At 41.3% G+C, this 8,300-nt stretch overlaps 1 pseudogene; it reads right to left on the bottom strand.

Moving 5' to 3' along the window:
* Positions 1-5,396: 5,396 nt before the first annotated feature.
* LOC124249253 (uncharacterized) lies at positions 5,397-5,510 on the bottom strand (annotated as a pseudogene).
* Between the last annotated feature and the right edge of the window lie 2,790 nt (positions 5,511-8,300).

Genomic DNA, 8,300 nt, shown 5'->3' with positions numbered 1-8,300 from the left:
CTTACCACATTCTATTAGCCTAATCTCATTTACTCTCCATAATACCCTTAAAGAAAGAATTGCTTCCTAAAGCTTTGGTTAGATAGATCTATACCTCACATATAGAATTTTGTGCCACATATTTCATAAAGGCTACTGGACATTGTATTATAGTGTATTTTATTGAATGTTTATGGAAATAAATATTTGTTATTGGAAGTCACAATCTGTTTCTTAAGGGCAAAATTTGTGAATTTTAAAGCTATTTAGTTTTAAATTAGTTTATCTTTATGACACTGATTTAAAAAAATCTTGGGAAAATACGTTAATGTAGTCTCGGGGTCACGGAGAACCGTGAACCACCCCTGTGGCGTGACAGGATACCTTCAGGAGATGCCTGACTTCTAGAATCCCTGAGGTCCGTTCATTGAACTAGTGATCACTGAGTACCTTCGGTGAGCTCCGCACTGTTCTAAGTGCAGGCGATACAGGATAAGATTCCTGCCCCTCTGAAGCTTATTTTCTAGAGGGTAGGGTTTGGAGGAACAAACTATAAACAAGTAAATAAATCATCACTTCTCAAAGTGTGATCCATGGACCTTTGGGGATCCCCAAGACCTTTTCAGGGGTCTGCAAGATCAATATCATGTGTGAGTAAAACATCCATTCAAAGTACGAATGAACAATGGATTTTAGTATAATAGAATACAAATGGGGTCTGGCCCCATGGCCGAGTGGTCAAGTTTGCACGCTCTGCTTCGGCGGCCCAGGGTTTCACCAATTTGGATCCTGGGTGTGGACATGGCACCGCTCATCAGGCCATGCTGAGGCAGTGTCCCACATACCACAACTAGAAAGACCCACAACTAAAATATACAACTATGTACTGGGAGATTTGGGGAGAAAAAGCGAAAAAAAAAAAAAGAAGATTGGCAACAGTTGTCAGCTCAGGTGCCAATCTTTAAAAAAAAAAGAATACAAAGAATTCAATGATATGGTTTCAGATTCCATGTTGCAATTAACGTCTCAGAAACTACTACTTGCCAAGTTTTGGTGTAGTATCAAAGAACATCCAGGTACCTGAAAAAGCTAGGCTCCCTTTTCAACTCCACATCTGTATGAATCCAGATTATCTGCATAAACCAGAACAAGATACTGTGACAGGCTGCATGCAGAAGCAGATGTGAGAACTGAGCTTTCTTTTAAACCAGATATTAAAGAGACTTGCAAAAGTGTAAAGCAATACCACTCTTCCTGCTTAATTCTTTTTGTTTTGGAAAATATATTTGTTTTCATGTAAAATATGCTATTTATGTTTGCATATAATGTTTTTATTGATGTTTAAAATCAACTAGTAAATACTTTAAAGTGTTCTCACTTTTAACTTCTCATATGATAAATATGGATAGATGTAAAGCGCATCAAGAAAAGCTTTTTGAAGTACTCCACAAGGGCGAAGATTTCCTGTGGCTGTTAATCCCCCACGCTTCCAAGCTGCATCATCTGTACTTTGTGTGGACATTTAGGATGTCAGAACCCACGCCCTGCCATGTGGTTTCATCCAAGTCCAGAAGTAGCAGGAGGAGGTAGAAGCTCTGGGCGTGTGGTCGGCCTGTCTAAGGAGTGGCAGTGAAAGGAGAGTCTTGCTCACCCAGGCCCAGGGGTTTGTTGGGCCCAGATGGTAGAACCATGTGCTGAGGTGGACCAGAAGCTGAGGGTCTGGGAAGTGGCTGGTGCCTGGGAACTGAGAAGACATGTATTGTTGTGTCTGATACAAGCATGCCTTGGTCATCTTTTCATGGAAGTACATATAGGTCTACCTCATTCTTCAAAACAGTAGTATGGGGGCCAGCGCTGTGGCATAGTGATTAAGTTGGCACTCTCTGCTTCGGCGGTCTGGGGTTTGCAGGTTTGGATCCTGGGCGCAGACCTAGCACCACTTGTCAAGCCATGCTATAGTGGTGCCCCACATAAAACAGAGGAAGATTGGCACAGATGTTAGCTCAGCGACAATCTTCCTCAAGCAAAAAGAGGAAGATTGGCAACAGATGTTAGCTCAGGGCCAATCTTCCTCACCAAAAAAATAACAGAAAAGAGCCACAGGAAGACACTCTTCTTCCTCTGTGTCTGAATGTCATGCCTGGAGTTGCTGCAGCCATCTTCCCACCAGCCTGTGGAGAAACACACCAGTGCAGATGGCGGTCTTGTTTCCAAATTTCATCATTACAGTGATTCATGGAACATCTTTCTATACAATATATCTTTGCACATTTGTGTGAGTCTTCTGGTAGAATAAATTCTTAGAATTGGAAGAGCTGAATAACAGGATATACACATTTACAATTTTAATACATCTCTTTATTGATAATTTGTCCTCCCCAAAGTTTGCATAAACTTCCACCAATATTTATTTCACAAGCACTTATGTAAGCCTACTATGTGCTTACTAAGCAGCTGTTCTAAGGTTTTCACAAGTATTAATTCACTAATGGTATATGTGAGTGCCTGTTTCTCTATTCCTTTGCCAACTTATTTTATCCTACTTGTCTGATAAGCAGAAAATATCTTACTATTTCAAGTTGCATTTCTTTGAGAATTAGTAAGGTTGAACATTTCAAAAAATATTGTCTTTCAATGGTCTATTCATGTTCGTGGTCAATTTTCCTTCTGAGTTGTCATTCTTTGTTGTGTGTGAGGAAGATTGGCCCTCAGCCAATCTGTTGCCAATCTTTCTCCTTTTGCTTGAGGAAGACTGGCCCTGGGCTAACATCTGTGCCAATCTTCCTCTATTTTGTATGTGGGACACCGCCACTGCATGGCTTGATGAGCTGTGTGTAGGTCTGCACCTTTAGCCTTCGTATATTCCACTTAATATGAAGAGTGGTACATTTTGCTGAAGAAAAAAAACTGTGTTTGATTATAAGGCCTAGACCTGACTGGTAGTGTTATTTATATACTATCATCTTTTCTAAATCCTAAAGAACTCAAAATTCCATAAAACATTTGTCTCAAGGGTTTCAAGTAAGAGATTGTGGATTTTATTTATACAAAGTGTTCATTCTTTTTCGTTCCCTTTTGGACGTGTTTTATTGCAGGTGCCTGTAGGCCTTTCAAGTGGATATGGCTTGCATGCAGTTGGATATATGAGTTAGAAATTGATGGGAGAGAATAAGGATGGAAAAGCAGATTTTGGATATATCAGTTTATAGATAATAGTTTAATGCATGAGGGTCCACGTGAAAAAGCATGAATTGCCAGAAAAGCAATGGGACATCAGTGTTGAAGAGATGAATAAGGGAGCGAAGGGATGGATGACGGGGAAAGTGGCGAGGGTAACTATGGAGCAGAGTTGAGGTGTGATCATGCTGGGCCAGAACCGTTGACGGCAGCCATGGAAGACGCACGGAGTTTGGTGGCGGCCGAGTTCTCAGTGGAGCTGTTGTCAGGGATCAGGGAGCCTGGCCTTCTGGGGCGTGTGCTGGGGGTGGGGTAGGAAGGGTCTTTGATGGTTGCCTCTGTGTTCAGGCTCAGGGATCTGGACCTCAACATTCCTTAATAACCAAGCATCTTTTCATCAGCCCTCCTGAGTGGGTCTCCAGGCTTCCCCTGCTGTAAAAGTTCTGTTCAAGCGGCTGTGGCAGTTTCCCTGGCCCATCAGATCTCTGTGGGCCCAACCCTCTAGCAGGTGGCTCAGACCTTAAAATGAGCAAGGTACTACAATGGTGGGTGCGGGAAGAAGTTGGTCCTCATCACTCATACTGGACCAGAGGAGGCCAGAAAGAGGTGTTGACTTCTTCCTATTTACTCCGGGAGATAGGCCATGTCGGGACCCTTGACAGGAGCGTTTAGGAAGGACTTTGCCAGTGGACAGCCACCTTCAAAGAGGGAGCAACAGGAAGAGCTCAGGTCCGCCTCTAACTGTGTGCTGCAAAACGCTTTCACTCAGTCTCCTGTCTAGTGGAGGAAAAATCCGCTTCACATTTTCAGTTGGATGTTCTCAGCCTGAAAATGTGTGCCTTTTGTTCTTTCAAATTTGTCTGCATCTGCATCATTTTCAGAGCAGCGTGGAGGGGGACTGTGCACAATTCCAGTTATTGTATAGAAAAGCTGTGTGCCTAACTTTTTATTCAGCAAGAAAATAATATATGCAAGATGTGAGTGTGGGAGTTTCTGTAGCTCAGACTGGTGCTGTCTTGTCTCTCTCTCTAGAAACAATGGGCGTTTATTTGGGATTCCTTAGATTTAGTTACACTACTGTATCTTTCATGTCAAATGGCTCTCAACTGCTAAGTGGGTGAAAAGTGAGTTGATTTCTTGAATATTTTAAATAGTTGCATAGGTTCTGATTTTACTTACAGTGGAAACATTTCAAAGTTATTATGTTAACATTATTCTGGTAAGCTAATATGAAGTGAAAAACATTAAATATTTTGATGTAGATCATGACACAAATACTTCCAGTCTTGAGCTAACTTCTGTGTTTATTTTAAAAATCACTTCTCTTCCAACACTACTGAACCGTGCACTCAAAAACGGTTAAGACTGGGGCCAGCCTGGTGGCAGTTTGTATGCTCTGCTTTGGTGGCCCAGGGTTCATGGGTTTGGATCATTAAGCCATGCTGCGGTGGCATCCCACACACAAAATAGAGGAAGATTAGCACAGATGTTAGCTCAGTGACAATCTTCCACACCAAAAGAAAAAAAAAAAGGTTAAGATGGTAAATTTTAATTTGTTTATTTTGCCACAATTTTTAAAAAACCACTTCTAAATCTTCAAAATTTGGAAGCATTTAATGAAGAAGTACTTTTTTTTGAAAGATTGGCAACTGAGCTAACATCTGTTGCCAATATTCTTTTTTTTCCTTCTTCTTCTTCTCCCCAAAGCCCCTGGTACATAGTTGTAGGTCCTTCTGGTTGTGCAAAAGAAGTATTTTTAATAGCTGTTTACTTCAGTTTGAGAGACCATGTGGGTTTGTTTTCATATAAAGTCAGTAATCATGAAGGCTTAATTTAAAATAAACACTTCTGAGGCCAGCCCACGGCTGAGTGGTTAAGTTCGTGTGCTCCACTTTGGTGGCCCTGGGTTTCGCAGGTTTGGATCCTGGGCACGGACACGGCACTGCTCATCAAGCCATGCGGAGGCGGCGTCCCACAAAGCACAACCAGGACCTGCAACTAGAATATACAACGATGTACTGGGGGACTTTGGGGAGAAGAAGAAAAAAAGATTGGCAACAGGTGTTAGCTTAGGTGCCATCTTTAACAAAAAAGAGCTTCAGATGTTTTTTATATATATATATATATATACATACAAATATATAGAGAATATTATATATAATTATATATAATTACTGTATATATTCTATATATACAAATATGTATAATATATATTTTGAACTCAGAGAAACATTTTACTTAAAAATATGGAATGCTTCACAAATTTGCATGTCATCCTTGCACAGATTAACATGTCATGTTAATCTTCTCTGTGTCATCCCAATCTTTAGCATATGTGCTGCCCAAGTGAGAACCAATGTTATAACTCTAGAAAAGATTACTCAGCATCACAGAATTACAGAGCAACAAGGCACCTAAGAGTCACCTTGAGGTTTTCAAATGACCATTCTTGGATCTACAAATGAGCAAGCTGAATTCTAGGGTTAGAGCAAGAACCTGGGACCAACATCCAAAGCCATCTTCAAAGGCGAGCCGCTCGCCGACAGAACAAAGCTGAGCCCTGAAAAGTCAAACATGATCTAGAAAACCTGTGTCGAAAAACAGTGGTTCTCCTGCCCCACTTCACCTCTTTCCTACTCTCCAGAACATCCACGTTCTTTATTTTTCATCCTCGAATCTCTGCTACTTCTCAATTATTCACGTTGAAGCATTATCTGTGGCCTTGTCACTACAGAAGGATTGAGCACTCTTTCACCATCGACACACAGACACACCCCCAATCCCTCTTGCTCTCAGTAAGGTCGCATCATGATTAATAATCCATGTTTACTATGACAATGAAATATGCCAATCACACCTGAGCTATGTAACAGACTATGGCGACTTTTCCTTTCTTATTACAGGCTTCTTTTTTTGAATCAGTGACTTTTTTCTTAGTGTTCTATGTACTAGTCATTTAGTCAACCCCAAACTCCTTGGTTATATAAACCTCGTCTCAAAATCTTCAGACACATCAGTTCCTCTGTCTGTTTTGTCTTGGAAACATCTCTCTGGTGGCCTCTGATGGCCCGGCTCCCATCTGGACTGGTGGCTCTTTATGTGGTCCCCTTGGTGACTCCCCTCTTTTGTTGGAGCCTTCTTTTGTATGTCCCACTTCTTCTTCTTTAGTTTAATCCCTGATCTTGGTTGAGCAACAGCTTCCCAATAACGTGTACATAAGAAGTAAAGTTTTTGAGAACTTGCATGTCTGGAAACCTTTTTATTTTACCTACTTTTACACCAATTGAGGTTGGAGATAATTTTCCCTCTGAATTTTGAAGGTATTGATCCATTTTCTTCTTTTTTCTAGTGTTGTTTGATTCATTCAGATTCTCAATCCTTTGTGCAAAATCTGTTTTTGGTCTTCTTTGTACTGAAATTTCAGTGATGTACCTTCGTGTGGGTCTATTTTTATCCATTGTGCTGGGCGTTGGAAACTGACGGCCTTGTTAAATTTTCCTGAATTATTTCATTGGTGATTTCCTCTGCTTTCTATGGGATGCTTATTATTCAGATCTGAGGCCGTTTGCTCCAGTCTTCTAATTACTTTTTCTTTCCTATTTTCCAGGGTTTTTTTGGTACCACTTTGTTGGCAATTTCTTCATCATCTAACCCTTCTATTGAGTTTTTATTTTCAAGACTTTTTTTGTTTTCTGATCTTTCTTACGGCCCCTTGTTTTCAGTGGAGACAAAGTTTTTTACTATCTCAAAAGCTGAGGATATTTGTGGTAGTTCTTTAAAACGTTTTCTCCTTCCTTCATGGTCCCACTTCCCTCTGTGTTATCATTTTGCTTTTTTTCTGTTTGTTTATTTTGATCCTTTTATCTTAAAGGCTTTCCTCAAATGCCTGGTGACCCTTGGCTGTCTACACATATTCAAGATGGGGACACGAAGAAGCCGACTTGAAGCAGAAGGTTGATCTGAGTAGGACTTGTTGGCTGTGGCACTTCTGTAACCATACTGCTTCCATGGGCACACCCATCAGCTGTCAAGTATTTCAGGGAAGAATCTTCTAATCTCCTGGCTGGAGAGCATAAGCCTGGCTGCCAGCATTCAGGTAGCCAAGTAAGGGGACAAGAGCCGAGGTTCTAAATATTCTCGTTATAGACTTTGATATTACCCTCTGCATCAGTCAGGGTCCAAAGGATTAACTACAAATGGGTACAAAGAACTTTAAAGAATACTTGAGGACAAAGAGAGTACACAACGAAGGAAGAAATGTGGAAGGGGTCCCCTCCCGATGTCTGGGATTCAGATCTTGTTGGCAAATGTGTGGTTGCAGCCCACTGGATGGCAGAGAAGTTTGCTAGGTTTCCCGGGCCAGAGCTGGGCACAGTCGCTGGGCAAGCAGGAGGCATCCCTCTGTGGCAGTCAAGGTGAGGCTGGCAAGCAGGGAACCATGGCTGGGACTGGGAAGGAGACACATCACTGGGTACAAGTGGGCCAAGGCTGGCAGAGCCCTTCAGAGTGCAGGTGGGCAGGAAATGCGCCCCTCTGTGAAGCTGGTGGGCAGGCTCACAGGGGGAGTGAGGACTTTGGGAGCCCACTTGCTGGTCAAAGAAGTGGCCACAGAGCACACTTAAAAGATCATAACCAAATAATAAAAAATTTAAAAAAGGAGTAAAACACACAACTCACTGGTCACCACTAGAAGACAGTAGTGAAGCAACTCATTATTTGAAACTTGCAAATAAAGGGAAAGAATCACACATTTATCATTTTTCCTATAGAACTACACCACTAGGTAACCAAATAGTAGACGAGGACAAGTTTCTCTACTGCAGCTAACAAATGAAGGAATGACAGAACTAGAAAATCGGCATTCAGTAACCCCTAATAAAGTGATGGATCTAGGCACTGATTATGAGTGCTGGCTAATAAGCCAAAAAGAGACAACCAGACATGATGTGCCATCTGATGGAAGAATATCACCACTATGACGGAATACTGCCTCTCACCAACAAAACAAAACTCTGAATCTGATTAAGTCTGTGGATCCCAAACAAATTTAAAGAAAGTACAAAGGACAGAAGAATATGTTAAATAATATCAAAAGGACACAATCAGCAAAATCTGGGAAATTCAACAGGACAAATAACCTGTTT

Source organism: Equus quagga, chromosome 12, assembly GCF_021613505.1.
Source record: "Equus quagga isolate Etosha38 chromosome 12, UCLA_HA_Equagga_1.0, whole genome shotgun sequence".
Classification (NCBI taxonomy): Eukaryota; Metazoa; Chordata; class Mammalia; order Perissodactyla; family Equidae; genus Equus; species Equus quagga.
Note: the sequence above shows the minus strand (reverse complement) of the source record. Positions and strands in the feature narration are given on the sequence as shown.